This window comes from Octopus bimaculoides, chromosome 2 (genome assembly GCF_001194135.2).
Source record: "Octopus bimaculoides isolate UCB-OBI-ISO-001 chromosome 2, ASM119413v2, whole genome shotgun sequence".
NCBI lineage: Eukaryota > Metazoa > Mollusca > Cephalopoda > Octopoda > Octopodidae > Octopus > Octopus bimaculoides.
Genome location: NC_068982.1, coordinates 127939377 through 127959353, shown reverse-complemented (window position 1 = coordinate 127959353; position 19977 = coordinate 127939377). Strand labels below are relative to the sequence as shown.

The 19977-nt window shown below is 33.6% G+C and overlaps 1 protein-coding gene across 1 annotated transcript in view; it reads right to left on the bottom strand.

Moving 5' to 3' along the window:
* LOC106874304 (ankyrin repeat and IBR domain-containing protein 1) overlaps positions 1 to 19977 on the bottom strand; it is a 304438-nt gene that overhangs the window by 219833 nt on the left and 64628 nt on the right. Inside the window, exon 2 of the mRNA XM_052965880.1 lies at positions 12220 to 12273. The gene's annotated coding sequence lies outside the window, so the exon portion shown is untranslated. The remainder of the gene's footprint in view (positions 1 to 12219; positions 12274 to 19977) is intronic.

Sequence of the window (19977 nt, the reverse complement as noted above, 5' to 3'; positions counted from 1 at the left end):
CGCGAAGCACCTCCTTAACCGAAGAGAGAACTCGCGCGAACGTCGAACGCTCAGTGAGCTAGCAGCTCGCCTCGGTCACCTGACCAATAATAAGCCCCGGCTGGAGCACGCAACGAAGAACAACACAGGCAAAAGGAGGGGAGGAAGAAACAACACGAAGACCATGCGTTGGGTAACCTTTTCTTTTTACATAACATCAAAAACATGAGAATAAAGCATTACATAAACATGAGAATACATTTCAAAACATTACATAACAGTTCAATAGCATATAATGGTGTGACATTGCGTGAACATAATGAAGGGTTTGCAATCATTAAGTCCATCAAAGGTTCTTTCTGTTCTTTCTTTTCTTCGTTTTCTCTTTTCAGTTACACATCACAGTTAACAGTCTTTTTCTTTAAACATCAAACAAATACATTTCTTGGAAGAATATTTGTAACAAACCCTTGCTGTACTCAATCCCTTTCTTTCACAAAACTCACTATATCCAAGTAACCAAGTACTTCCCTTTTTGCCTGCTTCAACAGTTCCCTCTCTCTGTCTCTCAGACTCTATGCATTTCTGCTGACTATAGACGCTCACTCTCTGTCAGACTTATCGTTCTTCATCTTCATCTCTGTACAACTGCTTCGGACGACCGCTACCACTCGACTGGCTATCTCTTTCTCATCTTCACTTCATCTGGCTCGACTGGCCCCATCTCCTCGGGCAAACTGCTGTCCCCAACTGCTTCTGCTGGCTGCTAGAACTCGACTGACCAAACTCCTTGGTTAACTGCTTTCGCGCCAATTCCTGTTCTCCTATTCATCCCAAATACCATAGCTCATAGTGCTACTTTACCCCCCTCCCAGGGCTGGGTCGGGTCGGTACAATTCCTGTCCTGCCTGCTGAACTTTCGGTGACCGGAAAGAGGGCAGCTACGCTAAAAATAGCTGTGGTTGCCGACAAGACAAAGGAAATACCATTGTCCCCAACTGACCAGAGTACGGGTTCAAAACCCAGCCCGGGAGATAGGAATATAACGCTAATTGTATTTTCGGTGGTCGCATCAATATATATATATAAACAAGGGTACAAAATATTACCAGCATTGCTAACAACAAGAGTCAAAAAACAACTCAATTAGCCACAAAATAGCACTTATCTTAAGTTGAGTTGATGAGGCGAGTAATGCTTAAAACCCTAAGTGCATTAAGATCCACTGACAAGAAGTGAGATGCAATGCATCAGAGTTCGAAATCACATGATACGGATATATCTGCTGCTTCAATTGTGAGACTGTCTCACTATGGTATGTAGCTTTCTTACTCCCTCTTTTTCACCAGCTTATTAAGATAAGTGTTTTTTTTGTGGCTAATAGAGTTATTTTTTAACTCTTGTTTCTAGCAATGCTGGTACTAGTTTGTACCCTTGTTTATAAATTTGCCTGTAAGTTTTAATTGCTAACGGGCTACCTACATTATTTATAATATATATATATATATATATATATATATATATATATATATACACATGCATACATATATATACTGAGCAATATCTGTTAAGATTCATTATTTTAAAATTCTTTCTCAAGATCCTAGGAAACATTGCTAAATCTACATTCAACTAAAGAATTTCAGTCTGAGAAAGCACTACTATTTTTTCGTGGCCAAATATATTATGGAGAATTGAATCAACATTAGGGATGCAACACTTCTTTCTGATCACTAAAGCCCTCTATCTGATTTATAAATCCTCAATAACTAAAATAAATAATATAAAATAGAATTTTATCTAAAAAATCTATTACCATGTTCTCTCTGAATCTCTCTCTCTGTTTTCTACTGTTACTACAATGAATAGGCTCTCCACTTCAGAACTTGTCACTTGCACTCCATATCTGCATAAACCCATCTGATACACCTGCTGCAGCAACTATTACATACAGCCTTACGCTGAAGACTGTCATCGTGCACAATGATTTTCTTTCTCTTATTCTCCAACGCCATTAAACTAAGCTCTAATATTAAGTCTTAATTACTTATCTGTCTCTGAGATAGGAGGCTATATAGGATACCCTTTATTTTTGCACTCGGCATTGTTGTGTGTGAATATAAAGGGGTATTGTCTGTAACTTTCTTACGTCAGAGAGACAGATAGGTAATTACTTCAAAGGAAGCTTTCAGAAATTACAGAAAAACATATTATCTTAAGAGACAAGATGATATTATTCTAAAACATGATACTTAATGATGCTTTTGAAATGTCGGACCAAATTACATTATTCTTTATGCATTCAATGAAAGTAGCAACAAAAGCAAAAAAAAAAAAAGAGAAAAGCAAAAAGAAAAAGAAAGGAATATCAATCAATCTGGTGGGATTTTCATTGAGATCCCATATCTGAATCAATAAGTTTATTGATATTAAACAATTGAAATTATTACAGCCGATGCATCTGAGTCAAAGATAGCCAAAATTCAACTGAATAATTCTAAAAGATTTCAAGCTAACTAAATTCTTATACTATTCCCAATTTCTCTTATCACTTAACTCATGTAGCAGAATAAAAAGATTGCAAGTTTTATATGCATATTTTTCATCTGTGGAAAAATCAATAGGTGATAGCAATTTAAATGGTTTTATTGACTATATGCTTCTAAGAAAACTAATCTTGAGGTAAAAAAAAAAATGGAATTTTATTTTATAAATGTAAAAGACCCTTTCATTGTTCCATTTGCTGTAGCCATAGGATTTATTTCTTTTCCTAGTTCATTGATGTCATTAAAAAGAGATCATCTCATTTAAAAAGTCTTCATTTCATGAAAATATAGAACTTTGATTGCCTGTTTCTTTCTCATACAGACTTTATCAATGATTTACTGTAAATATCATAAGATACACAAGAATTTACACACACACACACACACACACACACATGCACACAACAAAAAAAAAAGCTGATAGATACCAAGTTTATTGTAACCTTTACATATAACAGCTCTCATATCATCTAATTTTCTTTATCTTTTGTAAATTTTAAGAAATTTTTTTTTTAAAAATATCTTAGAAAATAGATTTTCTTCCCCACCATATATTTCCTAACTATTTCTGAATATATATTCTTTATTCATTTTCTTATTTAAAATAACTGTTACACCAAAGAAACATTAAATTTTCATCCTCGAATCATATAAAATAGTTTACACATTATTTTTTAGATTAAATGGAATATCGGAGCTCTACGACTATGCCATTATATCATAAAAAGAATGATTATCTTAATATCGTCATCATCATCATCATCAATTTATTTCTAATTTATCATAGTCCAAGTCAATTGTTACTTAGCATCAGTCTCCTAATAGTTAGGGCAGTAACTATATCCCTCACACATTCCATTTTTCAGCAAAGTTTCTATAGCTCAATGCCCTTTCTATTGGCAACCACATTATAAAATACTCTTGGTCTAATTTATATGTGGCACCAGCACTAGAGAGATTGTCGTGTCTCCAACAAGACTAAAGAATCCTTTCTTTCTAACATTGTATTCATTTAGTTGTTTATTAGCACCAAAGAAGTTGCCCCATTCTTGGCAGGACTAAAAGGAAGCCTTTATTTTGTGTTGACTTTGTTCATTCCTCTCTTTCTGACATGACAGGGTGGAAAGAGTCCAGAGCAAGCTAGAAGATGGATATTGGCAAGGAGATTGAATAGAAGCAATATGAACTAAGTGGGTGATAAAAGAAAGTAAACTGAAAGTAGTTCAGAATAAGAGGGAGAAAGAAGAGTGTAAAAGAGGAGAGTCGGGGTGATAAGGGTAAGATGGTGACAGAAGAGATACTATCAGGAGAGAGAGAGAGAGAGAGAAAACTTCATAACTAATGTTGGTGAGGTGATTGAATAGAAACAGCATTTGTTATGTGATGGCAGTGGGGTGGTGGTGAGAGGAGGGAGACAAGGTGCTGGAAAAGGGTTAATAGAAATGAGAGAGAGAGAGAGAGTGATAGATGTCATCAGTGGTTAAGAGTAGTGTGTGTGTGTGAGAGAGAGAGAGAGAGAGAGAGAGAGAAAAAGAAAGAGAGAGCAGTAAAGATGGATGATGATAAGAGGGGTGAGTGACAGCTGTCAATAATGAATGGTAAGAGGGGGAGTAAGGGAAGAGACGACAGAGATGGGGCCAGCAACAAAAGAAGGATGATGTTAAAGGGCAGATTGAATAAACCATACAGATGCAATGTGATGCCATCTATGTCAGATAGGTAGTAAGATGAGAGAGAGAGAGAGAGAGAGAGAGAGAGAGAGAGAGAGAGACATCTGACAGAGGTACAGTGATATGAGAAAGATGATGGATAAGTGAGAGAGTAATGAAAAGAGAGTAAGAACAAGCAGGTGGAGACAAAATATGAATATACTGGGGGAAGACAGACTCAAATGTAGATATACATCCCTAATTCCAACACCACTATCTTTATTGTTTTTCGTCTGTTCTTCATACTTGTATTGATTGGGTAGGCCTTCACCAGTTTAACATTTTCTCACCAGTTGTAGTCCTTTGACATTTCCTTTGAGAGTATTTACTTCACATGCACTGTCACTGCTACATACAAAGTCTGTCTTCCCTATCAACATGACTGCAATTCCACTACATCTCTTGTGCATCCCAAAGTTTACTTTAAGTATTCCATATGGAATTCCTACCTACATACCTATTTTTACATACTGAGCATGGTCAGTTCCTCAATAGCAACAAGCTCCTGCAAATTAGTCATTACTAAATTTACTTTAAAGCCTCAGGATTCTAAGTTTCTACTTCCAAGTTTTGAATTTCCTTTTGTTTGACTGATTCACCATTGAGAACTATGTCATGAACATGCAAGAGATCCTGTGGACAGCCTATCTTAAATTCTTTTGTTATGACCTAGAGGTCTACAGTAACAGGAGAGGGTTGAAAGTGAGCCTCTATATACACCAACTTACACATTAAGTTCCTTGCTAAACTCATTTTTGCCGATGGCTTGTATCTGGCTTGTATGACCTACACAAATCGTTCATCTATATTTTCCTTAGTGACCATCAAACTCTAGTGCATGTCAAAGGCCTTCTCCAAGTGGACAAAAGCTAGGTCAAGTGGCATATTCCTAGCTAAGTATTACTCTTATAGTTATCTAAGTAAAAAGAAAACATTCATAGTATTTCATCCAAGCATAAACTCAAGATGCATTAGATCCAGTTTTGCTATAGTGATTTCACTAACTTTCAAAAGTTGGTCCCTCAATTTGCTCCCTCTGCAGTTGCTTCTCTCTATAGTGTTTCTTTCACTATTGCAGCAGTTGATTTGATTAATGACTATGTGAGTGGCCTACTTCATTAGATATTTCCAGTATCTCAGTGAGTATCACTAATGATTCAACTGCTTTCCCTATCTTTATGTCCTTAATTGTACTTTTGACAGCATATCAATCAACTTCAACAGCTATTGCCACTTTTGGGTCTACTCGAATTGGTTCTCCTCTCTTTCTCAGATCTATTCTCTTCATTCAACAAACTCTCGTAGTAGGATTTCCATGCCTCTTTTCGGTGTTAGTGTAGCATGTACACACTTTTCCCAATGACACCTTGACACACTCTGGAATACTGCCTGAAAACATGAATCATGTTATCCCTCTCATCCTCATACCACAGAACATGTGCTAGCTTCTAGCTTCTCATGCTCAATATATGTAACCTCTAGCTTCTCTTTTAGCTACTTGATATTGTTCCTTGTTCCCCATCTTTTTTCAGTCTCTTCAGCCTTGTCTGTTAGCTTTCATAGCTCTATCTACTTGACTATTCCTCCACCACATCACCCCGGAACTTTGCATCAACTGCTAATTTAGTCTGTAACCTACAGCAGACTCTTACAGAAACCCTGAGTTTTCTATGTTATAAACCTTTATCTTCTCTCTCCTGACGAGTGTATCAACTAGTAGCACCTCTCTGAAGCTGGGCTTTCAGCTTCCATATATTCTTTCTTCAGGTTGTATGGTTTCCCTGGGGAATATCTCTCACTTATACTAATCACTAATTTATGTCGACTGGCAAACTCTTCAACAGGGAAAGACTAAGTATTCACAATCATCTGTCTATCCCTTTATCTCATTAGTATAGAACGAAGTTTATCTGGCTTGCATGCTAACTTGTACTATTCATATAGTACAATCCTTGTACTATTCATATAGCCTTCATATACACTGGAGAAGAGTGTTGTCGAGCATGTCAAGAGCTGTGATATCAAGGTTGCTAATATTCATTGTCAAGGTCGTCTGCAGGACTGCTTCAATAATGAATGATAGAACTATATAAGTCCTATTGTTTCTTTTATTAGGTTCTTTTATCAATCTTATCATTTAATAATGAATGGTAGGACTAACAAAAACAACCCTTCTATTCATTTACCAACTGTGATTGTGTTTTGATAAGCAGAAATTAATGTTGGCTTTTGTGTTGTCCATGACAAGTCTAAGCTTAACTTTTCTAAGTATTTCTGTTCTGATAACATGCGTAAAACCACCTACCACATCAGAAGAATTTTTTAAATTTTCATTGAAAAAAGTTCAAACAAATATTTTGTCATTCATATATTTCTGAGAAGTAATATAAATAAACATGCATGGATACTGTGAAGAGAAAAATGCCCCTGGGTGTAGATGGGTACAGAATTTGAAGTATTGAACAAAATCTTTAACGAGATTCATCATCATCATCATTATTGTTTAACGTCCGCCTTCCATGCTAGCATGGGTTGGACGATTTGACTGAGGACTGGCGAACCAGACGGCAACACCAGGCTCCAATCTGATTTGGCAGAGTTTCTACAGCTGGATGCCCTTCCTAACGGAAGATTATATATAAAAATGTCAAGTTAAAAAAAAAAAGTGTCTCAACACTTTTCAATTTGAACCAAAGAAGTACAAATCTGAATTTTAAAAATTGAAAGTTTTCAAGACAATAACTAATGTATCACTAGAATAAGTAAAGTTAAAGAATTTGTATAACAGATTTGAAACTATTAGTTGGCACCCTGGGTGAGCGTCTTCTACTATAGGTTTCGGCTAACCAAAGATTTTGAGTGGATTGGTAGAACTAAAAGAAACCCATTGTATGTATGTATGTATGTATGCATGTGTGTAGGTGTTTTGCTTGCCTCTCATGTTGACATTGTATAATAGTTGCAAGCAAGTATCATCACACAAGTAGTGTCACTTGTTTCTATTTTCTGGGGAAAATATAGAAAATATATCTGGCCATGGGAAACTATTAACTTGGTTGGGAACAAATGAGGGTTGGCAACAGGAAGGACATCCAGATAGAAAATCTGCCTCAATAAATTCTATCTGATCCATGCAAGCATAGAAAAGTGGATGTTAAACCGATGATGATGTCTATGTAATTTGAAAATTTAAGGAGAGAGAGAGTGAGTGAGAGAGAGAGAGAGAGAGAGTGAGTGAGAGAGAGAGAGTGAGAGAGAGAGAGAAAGAATAATCTCTACAGAATAGAAGAAATTGAATATCACTTGCAACTTAGATGAGAACTGATTATAAATGGTAAAGAAACACTATAAGATACAGTAAACAGAACAAACAACTTTCAGTAAATCCAAACCTGAATTTCAGTGAGTTGAGATTCATAAAAAAGAAATGACCCAGGAAAGAAAGGAATGTGTAAAAAGTATTTCAAAACAAACAAAAGCATTAAAGATGACAACAAAGAAATATTTCAATGTAGAGAAGAAGGAAAAAAAAATCATTAATATACATGAGATAAGAAGCACTGTGTAGTATTGTTATTAATAAAACAGTGAATAAACTCTCTGTTGTTAAAATGTACTGAAGTGTGGTGATATTTATTTTCACTGTTAGCTATGCCTATGGAATCTGCTATACAGTCACTGATTCAGTATTAAGATTTTAAAGAATAGTTATGCTTAGCATATAGTAAATTTAATGTTAGAATTGAAACTGTCTCATCTCTTTCTAAATCCTTCACAGTAAATCACTAAATTCTAGCAGAAAAACAATGTGATAATGAGGCATAATTTACTACCGCCAGAGTTGCTATGAAATATATTCAGTGGATCATGAAAAATACACAATAGTGAAATATCTGATTATCTGAATTAGAAGACGTGAATGCGATAAATATTAGTGATAGACAGAATGAAGCAATGAAAAATATAGTTTATTGTTTTTGATGTGCAAATTATAACTCATATAAATACTAGAGTATTTCTTTTTTTTATTAGATTCATACAAAAAGTATGTTTTGATAGAATATGAGCTAAAAGAGATTTCAATAACTAAGATATATGCACATCTTTAGTTTAATTCTGCCGTAAGTGTCTTTCACTGTCAGCTCCGCCATACATTTCCACAAAGCAGATGACATCTATTTGATTTGTATGTCGATGTGGATACGAATAGCAGTTATTCTCTTTAGTCCATCATACATTGCTTCCATAGAAACTGCAAATATCAAGGGACCTACCATGCATTCTCTCCCACACTTCACCCTTCCCTCTCATCTGAAACTCTTCACTGAAACTCTCACCATCTCCAGATGGTGAGAAAATTTAAGCAATCCTCATTAAACCTTCATGCATTCCATACACCCTACCTCTACTCCTGACTGACTAAACATTTGATATCAACATCTATCATTCACTTTCACAGTTTACCCACCTCTTGCTTCTATCTGCTATTTGCTCAGATGCTGGTGCCACAATAAAATGCACTCGATACACAATGTAAAGGGGTTGGTGCCAGGAAGGACATCCAGTCATAGAAATCAAGCCGAAAATGAAACTTGAGAGCAAAATATGGTCCCCTAATTTGTCTAGGAGAATAATAATGACCCAGAGACTCAGTAAGAATAACTGCACTAACTAACTGCAATAATGAACAATTATTTCATTAGCTTTTAAGTTCTGCTTTCTAATTGCATGTGTAAAACTTCTAGTGAAATGGATTCTGCCAGGTTGATTTTCTCCAGAATTACAGTATAAAAGATGGTTTTCAGTATTGCCAATACAAACCAATGAATTACTACACTCACCACCACCACCACCATCACCACCACCACCACCACATGTCTATGTCTCTGATCTTAGGTATGTTTTCTAGTTGAGCTAATTACATATTTGCGAGAAAATTCAAAGCAACCATTCCTTACTTTTTACTTTCCTAGTTTTTCAAAACACAAAAATCAATCCATCAATCCTAAACCATACAGATAAGCTCAAGAGAACTTAAAAACATTGATGCTAATATGATATGATCTCAGAAGACTAGCCTACATGACCTTGGAGAATTGATACTCTAATAAACAAATATATGAAAATATGAGATGAATTAAACAATACATGAACACAAATTCCTAATCTTACACAGTCACTCCCTTACACGTCAGTTCACTCATTTGTTCAAGCGCACACACAGAGTATTATCAATAGTTATTATTCTCAAAGGGAGTCTATGTATATATATATATATATCCAATAATAATTAGTATTAGTGGTCAGTCTTGTGTCTTAATACAAATATCAATAACGAGTTGTTTGAAATAAGGAAACTGATAAAACTAAGATGCTGTAATAATACCAGATGTACTGGTTTATTTCTTTTCCCCAAAACAAATATCTGAGAATATATGAAACAATTGCAATTAAATGTAAAGAAGTAACTTAAAATTATAGAAATTTACAAAGATAATGTGAGATTGAACATAACAAAAATTCTATTGTAATGAATTTAACAATAACAATAACAAAAAAGAAACAAGAATTGCTCTTGAAGGCATAGATTTTAATAACATCTATTATATTAAGAAATGGTCAGACTTTGGAATTCAATCAGAAAGTAAAACTCAAATTATTGTAATAGCTCCTAACATCTTTAAAATTGTTATTCTTACGACAAAATTAAAAGCTAACTTATAAGAAAACATTTCTGATTTTTCATGATAATGTTAAATATTATATAGACATGACTCCGTGTGCATGTGTACACACACACACACACACACACACACACACATGCACAAAGGAAAACATTGAGTCTGATGATTTCGCCAACCATTTCTGTTACTACTTCTTGAATAAATGATTCAATATTTCAGATCAATAGCTTAAAATTGGTTCCCGCACTGAGTTCAACTAATATGATGTTAATAAATAATAAGCCATGTATGTATGTGTGTATATATATATATATATATGGGAGAATATACAAAAAATAACAACAGACGAGGACAGGTGGTGTAAATAACAAAAGTATATATTAGTATGACGCTCGGGAATACGGAAAGTCTTTGTGTGTGTGTGTATATATATATATATATATATATACACACACACACACACACACACACACGCACACATACACACACACACAGTATTTTAAGTATAGCCTTTTTGTTATAAAAAGATGAAAATGAAAACAAAAAATTTCTGTTTTCCTTTTTCCTTAAAATTGCAGACAGTCTTAAATATGGTACTAATGTTAATACCATAGGGGTTAATTTAATTAGATTAGATTTTTCAGCCATGGAAACACATCAGCTACTATTAATTGTAGTTGATTTCCTAAACCATATCCTGTTGACAATGAATGAATGAGTGTTGCTTATAAATGAAAAGAAAAAGAAAAGAAAATTCAAGGGAAAACAAAATGATCAAATTTTAGATAGAATAAATGGAAACAGTTTTTTTAAATTATAAAATAGCAGTAAACTGTTTTACAAATATAAATACAAATCTAGCTACAAACATAACCCTTCTAAATCCAAATCTGAAACTTTTCCAATCTTGTGTTGTGTGTTTTGAAAAGAGTGAAAATTTGTGTTGTTATTATCATTATTATTATTATTATTATTATTATTAATATTATTATTATTATTATTGTTGTTATTTATCTTTTATCTAAATTTATCTTTTCATATTTCTGTTGATACGTGATTGCAAAATCACCTAATTTCAATCCTAGCTGAAGGACATGTTTATATGTAAAAGAAAAAATGGAAATAAAAAAAAATAAATAAACATAGAAACTAAACAATATCAAAGAATGTACTGTTAGAAACTTGTTTGGATATAAAACACAAAGGTGAAGTTTATAATGTGCTCAAAGTACACAATTCTAGCAATAATTTTCTTAGCAATACTAACATGTACACTCCAGCCATTGCACAAAAATTACCAAATTCTCATTCTTAGTTTAATAAACTGATATAATTTTGAATTGCCAGCTTTATTACAACGATAAAAATTTATAGCACTCTTTTCAAAATCCCAAACAACCAGACAAAAATTAGATCATCAAATTTTTGGGGGGTTAGTCATGTTCACCACAAATATCACCACCATCATCATTTAATATCAATGTTTCATGCAGGTATGGGCTGGATGGTTTGACAGGATCCAATAGGTCCAAAGGCTGCATCATGCTCCAGTGTCTGTTTTGACATAATGTCTACAGATGGATGTCTTTTCTAATGCCAACAACTTTACATTAAGTACTGAGTGCTTTTGCTTTTTTTTTTTTGTGGCACCAGCACTAGTGAGGTTGCATGCAGCTTGCAAGACTAAGATCTCCTTCAGCTGAGTGGGACTATAGCAGGGAGGAGGGCAGTTTTATGCTATGCAATGAGGGATTAGAGGGAGAGAGAAGGGGTCAGAAGAGAACAGGTTTCTTGCTGTAGGGGAGATACACAACTACCCACCTTATAGAAGAGAAGGTGCAAGTAACAGGGTTAAAGCTGGATAAAGATATAAATAGTAGCGATGAGGAGTCAGGGTGGATCCTCAAGAGAGGAGGTGAGAAGAAGTGAATGAGGACAGGAGAACAAGGAGTGTGAGTGGGCAGTGGTAACTAGAGTGTGTGGGAGACGGTTAGACACGGTGGGTAGGAAATAGCGACAAACTGGGATAGGGTTGATGGGTGGATGTAAGGTGGCTAAAGGGTCAAGGATAACCAATGATACATATGAGTTGGAGAGAGGTAGGGGAAAAGTGATGACTGACAGTACAGAAAGGGTGGGGTGGAATCAACGGAATAGTAATAATGATACAGTAGATAGGAGAAAGATGAAAGGATGAGAGAAAGAGAGATGATGTATGATTGGCTAGGTGGGGGGAGGGGTGCATGGCATAGTGAATGAGAAGATGGAGAGACATCCATCAGTAACAGAAAATATACTTACATTTAGGTGTAGCTGTCATTATGATAAGTATTCCATTACTCTGAGGCAATAAACCTGAATTAAAAGTAGAAATAAATTTCATTAATTAATATTTACCAATAAGGAAGAATATATATATATATTTCATATATATATTTTCAAAATTAATCTATAAATGAATATTAATTGAACAAGGCAATAAAAAAATTATTTCTATGTAGCATTATGGCAGAGGACTGTAAAATCTTCAAAATGGTTTTTCAATAATTATTAAAAAGAAACAAAAAGAAATGCTCACAGAATTTGTTATACAAGGCTTACATAATCTGAACAAAAAAAAAATACTAGCTATGAGAAAAGTGCACTGAGCCAGCATATCAATTTTTTTTATAAGCTCCCAGATTTATGGTTTCTTGCATCTCTTTCATCACTCTCCTTCTCTAATTTATCGATACACAATATTCTATGAACCTGCATAACAGATTTTATATTGATGTTATCATAGTCACATTTTTGCAGAGTGCAACTCTTGCCATGCATAAAACAACTACACTGACAGCTCAAAGAGGTCCAAATTAACAGTTAACACTAAGTAAACATGTCATTGCATTATTTACAAGCAATACAAGAGAATATTGTAGGTCAAGTCCCAGTCCAGAGCATAACTAATTCCCACAGACAAAAGATTGCAATTTCAGACGCATACAATGTTTCAATATCAGTTACACAATTATACAGAGTACATAACCAAAATGAAAAAAAAACAAAACAAAGTCAGTCAATACACAAGCACCTAAGTAGACTGTTAGTCATATATAAAACAACATCAGCTATGACAAATCAAAAACAAACAATAATTCAAGGAAATTAGTGAGTCTTCATTGAAAAGAAAAAAAGAAAAACAGCTAATAAAATGAAAAAAATTTTTAAAACAAAGTAAGTCAATATACCAGAAAGAGCTTCAGACTAACCTCTCCTCACAGTACAAAACCTTAGCAGAGATTATTAATTTTATTATTATTAGTTTGGCTCTGAAACTTTCATTACACAGATTGTAGCAAATTACAAGTTATTCAAAAAGTAATCTCGACAAAGACACACTATTATTTACATGCTATACAAAACAAATTCAAAATGCTTATACTTGTGACCTTGTTTATTGTTGATTCATTCATCACTGACCAAGTATAACACAGTACAGTCAAATGTGAACTATGTTATACTTATCATTGATTGACTTGTGATAACATGTCAGTGATCAGTCAGAGATTCTGCTTGTACCACAAAAATGCACCCCAGTGGCCACCCACAATGCACTGACTATTGCTTGGTTTACATGATCATGTTGCCAAGTTGTGCATTTTTTTAATGCAGATTTACATAGTTGTACCCATCAATATGGGACCAGTGAACAGAAAAAATATAAATGCACTTGATCCTAACAAACAACACAGATGAGTGTACTCTCTATAGGAAAATGTAGACGATCAAGAAATATGTGGAAGCTTCACTGCTGTGGGTCATGAGTCTAGTGTCACTCAATCTACCATCTTTTTCTATTTATATAGTGTATAGAGATGATTCATTTATCATCATTTTTTTGGAGCAAAACCCCGTGATAAACGAGGACCAATGTATTTAAAATCTTCCTCACATATGCATTTAGCTCAACTTAATGCATTAGTCAATCTCTGTCTCTACATGGTCATCTTTCCACAAATAATTAAACACATTAAAAGCTCTTTGTAATATTAATAATTTAACAAGGTTTAAATTACATGCTAGTTTTCCAAGTAAACCACCCTACTTTCCTAATTCTGAGAATAAATTGGGCTGGAAAAGTACAAGTTTTAGAATAGACTGAAGAAAGGAATATCCATTCATCTGGTTCTGTATGTCACAAATGAATATTCAATAGGTAATTTCTATACTTTAGATTTGCTCCTGTAATCCAACTTAGAAAGAGTACATAGGATATTGGAATCAAGCTTGAAAGCAAAATATTATACTGTATGGCAGTCAGCCATGAGTATTGAACAAAGAAGATCTATACAGCTTGGAAAGAAATAGAGTGAATATGTGATCTGCTGTGTGTGCAATATTAACTTCCATGACAAATCATATGAAGTGATAAAGTGATAGGGCATTAAAACTATTAGGAAGACTTATCTGTACTGGAAAACACCTGATTTATGAAAAATGAGTGTGTCTTGAGAGTGAAAGATATCAGTGACAGACAATGATGAGTAAAGATGATATACGAAGAAGTGATGATGTCAGAAGTTAGGATGTTAACATGACCTTGGGAGACAAGCCAAAATCAGCCAGGAAAACCGATATTTGAATAAAGAACATAAATTTTGAGGCAGAACTGACAAAAATTGGAATATGCTTTGCTGTCCAATCCATGCCAATATGTTAAAATGAACATAAAAGCAATGATTGATGTTAATGATGACAAGCACTTAGAGAAAAGTACAAAGTGCAATTTTATCAAAGAACCAAATGAAGTTGGTATTTGATTATGATTTTATTTTAAGACATTATATAATCAAAATAAAATTTTAAGATGTTATATAATCAAAATAAAAAAAAGGATAAACTGATGTGTCATGTAAAAATCTAAAGAAAATCAATCACTTTGTTAACACTCAAAATTAACTTCAATTGAAAATTTATTAGTTTGTCCATCCATTGATGGTTTATTTCAGATTTGTCATGCTTTTAAAATAATTTTCTTTCATTTTTATAAAGAGGTTCCCTTATGTTAGAAGACAAAATCAATTAACTATTGGTACCATTAAGAGTTACAACTTTGTCAACCAAACAATTAAGTTTTTAAGATTTGCTATTTTAAACTTCAGAAATAAAAGGAAAGGAATAATTATATAAGGAGTTTAATAAATGTGCTTTGGACACATGTGTATAGAAAAGAGGGAAAAAACATGAAAATTATCTTATTTCCAAGTAGATTTAACTCTTTTTCTAACTCTTAGTAACCTCATTATATATTGGAAGATTTTTAAAATTTGCTATCAGGTGAGCCAATAAAATGTGGGCCAATAAAGATAAACAAAAAATATCATTAGCTTTCCAGAAAGAAAATTAATAATTTCATAGAATGTGCTGCTAGGTAACCATAAAATACAAAAACAAAATCTTTAGTCATTTATAAATAAAATTAAAAACTAATAATAATTGATTAAACTAATCAATATTTGTTTTTAAAAAGATGAGATGGGGTGAAATGTGCTCAGAACTGGAAGTAGAGAATTAATTCAGCAGACCTAATATAATATTGAGCAGTGAAGTTGATAACACTTAAGAAAATATGGTTTTAAATAATACAGGTGGTTATTTAATCAGTTGTAAATGAAAATCTATTGATACAGTTCATTTGAATTAATTGCAACAGAAACTATCTTTTCCAATATAGTTTAGGATGTGGTGGGGAAAGAGTTTATGACATTTATACCTTTAGACAACATTTTTAAATTTTAATTTTTAGATAAGAGTTTTGTACAAACTTCGATGTCATGGTCAGGTTGAGCTCAAGCCAGTTCCAAAAGACCTACAATTAAGTATTCCAGTTATGAACATCCTGTCTTTTCTGTAGGGATAGTTTACCTAGAACTAGGTTATCCAATATCCTTCTTTATTTCTGATGGTAAAATGTGATTTGAGAGCAATTTGGCAGCTTTTTCGAGTAGTTCAAACTACTGCACAGAGATTCTAACATTGGCCCAACTAATAATATTTATAATAAAAGGAGAAAAAGGAAAACAGCAATAAAGAAGATAATAGTGACAAGGAGGATGAGGAAGATGCTGATAATGACAATTATAATTATGATGAAAATACTGAATATGATAATGAAGATGAAAAATCATAATTAAGATAATATTGATGACAATAATGACTGACAATGATGATGACGATGAAGGTGATATTCTTGATGATGATGAAGCTAATATTGTTGTTGATGATGATGATGCTGATGTTGATGACGAACTGTCATCAGACAGAAGTCTTTCAAAAACAATTATCTGAAAAAATATTTTTAAAAAATTAAAAAAGCAATCTTGCAACAAGAAATATCAGGAAGGTGAAGAATGGGGGAAAAAAAAAAACAATCATATTGATTTGTTTTTATAAAAGAATTTTTTTAAAACTGCTAATTGTGGTGTGGCACAAAAGAGCCAGCCTGATTAGCTTCTGAAGGCTCAAGTCTACAAAGCTAAGCTCATACATAATCAATAAGTTAAGTAATGATACAACCAACCCCATTATCAAGAACTAACACAGAGCCAAATTAAAACAAGGTTTATAATTGGCTTCAAATTTATTGAAAATGCATGAAAGTTGTGAAGTTCATTCATTGCCAAAATGTATTAGAAGCATAAATGTGTTGGTTAAAACAAGAACCAAAAATGAGACAAATTAATTCTCTTTACCCAAGTCCACCCAGCCTACTACCCCTCTCACTCATCTTACCTTCCATGCTGTGTCAATAGTATTTTAAATTCTTCCTTCCTAGAATTTCAACTCTCTAGGAACCACTTTCTACTTATATATTTTGTTTTTGTTTTTCTATAGAGATGTTGACCTACAAATGTTCAAATATATCAATCTTTGTCTCAGAGGGCCTGTGAAAGTCATTTGTATTAACTCTTTCACCTGACTAAACCAGAACACAAATATTTAATTTTTATATTTTACTCCTGTTTTACATCTAATTTCCAAAATATAAAATGTGTCTACTTTTTAACAGCACTAATTTATTGTGAAGTCTGTGTCAACTTTAGCTTCAAGCAATTTGAACTGAAGCCAACTAGTTATGATGCTCAAATTAATTCCACTGTGCAACAATATGAAATGGCTCTACTCTTGTATACCAACAACTTCAACAATACCAAAAGAAAAAACCACATACTTATGCCAGCAAATTATTTCTCTTTCATCTGTCTTTTTATTTTTGTAAACTACAATCGTTGGTATACTTTGGAATTTACTAGTACTATCTTATCTTTAATCAACACACAGTCATTCTTAGAATTTTGCTTTCACTGCTTAAATTACAAATGATTTATAACAGTAGTTTTGTTGAGACATCATTGATCAAATATGCCTGCTGGTATCAACATGTGACACACAGCAGTACTCTAGCTACAGTAGTATGCTAATTAACCCTTTTATGATAAACTGCCTGTAACCCAACCCCTGATATAAACTCCTTGTTTTAGATTAAAACCTTCCATCAAAATTTCAGGAGAATTTATGTTCTAAACATCAGCTTAATAATGGTTTTAAATTTTGGCACAAGGCCAGTAATTTTAGTGGGGTGGAGTAAATCAATTATATTGACCCCAGTACTTGACTGGTAATTTATTTTATTGACCCTGAAAGAGTGAAAGGCTAAGTTGACTTTAACAGAATTTGAACTCAGAAAATAAAGCCAGCAGAAATGTTGCTGAGCATTTTGTTTAACATGCTAACAATTCTGCTAGGCTTACATGTTTAATAATGTAAAATGTGAGGTAATTTACTAAATTCTTCATTATTTTCAGAGTTTATTCAAGCGAAAGCCACATATTTCAACATAAATATTGTAACAAAATGGTTAGGATACAAAAATTACGCTTGTTATTTTGATTAATTTAAAAGAAATAAATTGGGAAAGGATCTCAAGAGAGGATTAGCTTGGGTAAGATACAAATTATGTTTATTGATCATAGAATCACTGATGATACCAACTGCAAGAAGTTTATTTTTACAGAATCATCATGGTGGTGTGGTGGTTAGATAAACAGTTTGTGTGAACCATACATGCTGTAAGAAGCAAAGAGAGTTCACTGCAGAATTTTTTAAACAGGCAAGTGTATAGCTGTCTTTAGCCCTTATGATTAAATGTTAAAGAACTGCAGAAAAAATTCCAAACTTAGAAGAGAGGTCTAGAGTTTAAGGGTTAATGTGGGAACATCAGAAAAAGGGGACACAAAATCTCAGTGCCATAAAGGAAGAAATACTGCATAGAATTTGGAAAGATCACCATCACCACCATCATCATATTCACATCCACTTTTTTATGAGGCAGGTGGACTTTGTTGAGGCAGATACTCTATTGCCTTCCTGTAGCCAACCTTTGCTGGTTTTCAAGTAAAATATCTCAGTATGGCTAGACATGTTTTCCCAAAAGACTGGGAACAAAGGATACTGCTTGTATGACAAAGACATTCTCACACAAGTCAAGACAAGGAGACACTAATACACATACACACACACACACACACACGTGACAGGTTTCTTTCAGCTTTTGTCTACCAAATTCATTCATAAGGCTTTGTTTGACTCTGAACTATAGTATGATACCTACTGGTAGTAATTTAATTGATAAATCTCAATAAATAGGTAGCTTAGTGCCATTAAAAAAAATTCCTTTATTTCTAGGATACATAAACTTTTATGAAAACAAAGTCAAGTGGAAATATTTTTAATTTACTCAACAAATAATTATTCAATAAACAGAGAATACCCACAACCATTTTATTCCCACATACCTTAATTTACAATTCATATAAAGGGACCCCAAATAGCTATAGTAAAATTTTTTAATGTAGTAAAGATGAACATACCAATAGACATTTTAAATCTCATTTTGATTTATATCAATTTGACACATGTTCTTCAGGCATTGCTGTTTGTTTGAGAAGCTTGCTTCACAACCATGTGATCTCAGATTCATTCCCACTGTGTGGCGCCTTGGGTTTTGTGTCCTCTGCTATAGCCTTGAGCTGACCAAAGCTTTATGAGTAGAGATGGAATTTGGTAGATGGAAACTCAAAAAAAGCAGTTGCATGTACATGTGTGTGTGTATAATCTTGTCCAGACATTACATGATGGGTGTAAATAAGAGTATAATCAGCATACAATCAGCGTTGTTCATTTCCAGTCTCCCATGGGAAAACATGTCTGGACATAATAAATATTTACCTTACTTGGAAACAGGCGAGGATTGGTGATAGGAAAGGGATCTGGTTGTAGATCTGCCTCAACAAATTCCGGCTGACCCATAAAAGCATGGAAAAGTGGACATTAAAATGATGATGATGATGATGATGACGATATGGTACTTAAGAGTAAACATTTCTGAGCAGTCATATGAAAAAAGAAAGACATTTTGTTTAGTTGACAAGTCTCCAGATTATTATAATCTGTCCAAATTGAATGAATTCATAAAAAAAAAAAGCTTGCTAAAACTGCAAACGCATTGTATAGCCAAATTAAAAATATAAAAAAAAAATGCTTACAAAATTTCATAAATAAAAGATTTTGTTTTAATAAAGAAACCAGAAGAAAAGTATAATTAAAAAGTAGCAAAATTTTCTGATTGTGTGGTTAGGAAGTTACAGACACAACATAGCTGTGTGGTTAAGAAGCTTCTTTTGCAATCATGTGGTTTTGGGTTCAGTATCACTGCACAGCACCTTGGCCAAGAGTGTCTGCTTATATGAGGGCCCAGTTTGACCAATGCTTACGCAGAAACTGTGTGGCAGCCCATCATATATATATATATCATCATCATCATCATCATCATCGTTTAACGTCCGCTTTCCATGCTAGCATGGGTTGGACGATTTGACTGAGGACTGGTGAAACCGGATGGCAACACCAGGCTCCAGTCTGATTTGGCAGAGTTTCTACAGCTGGATGCCCTTCCTAACGCCAACCACTCAGAGAGTGTAGTGGGTGCTTTTACGTGTCACCCGCACGAAAACGGCC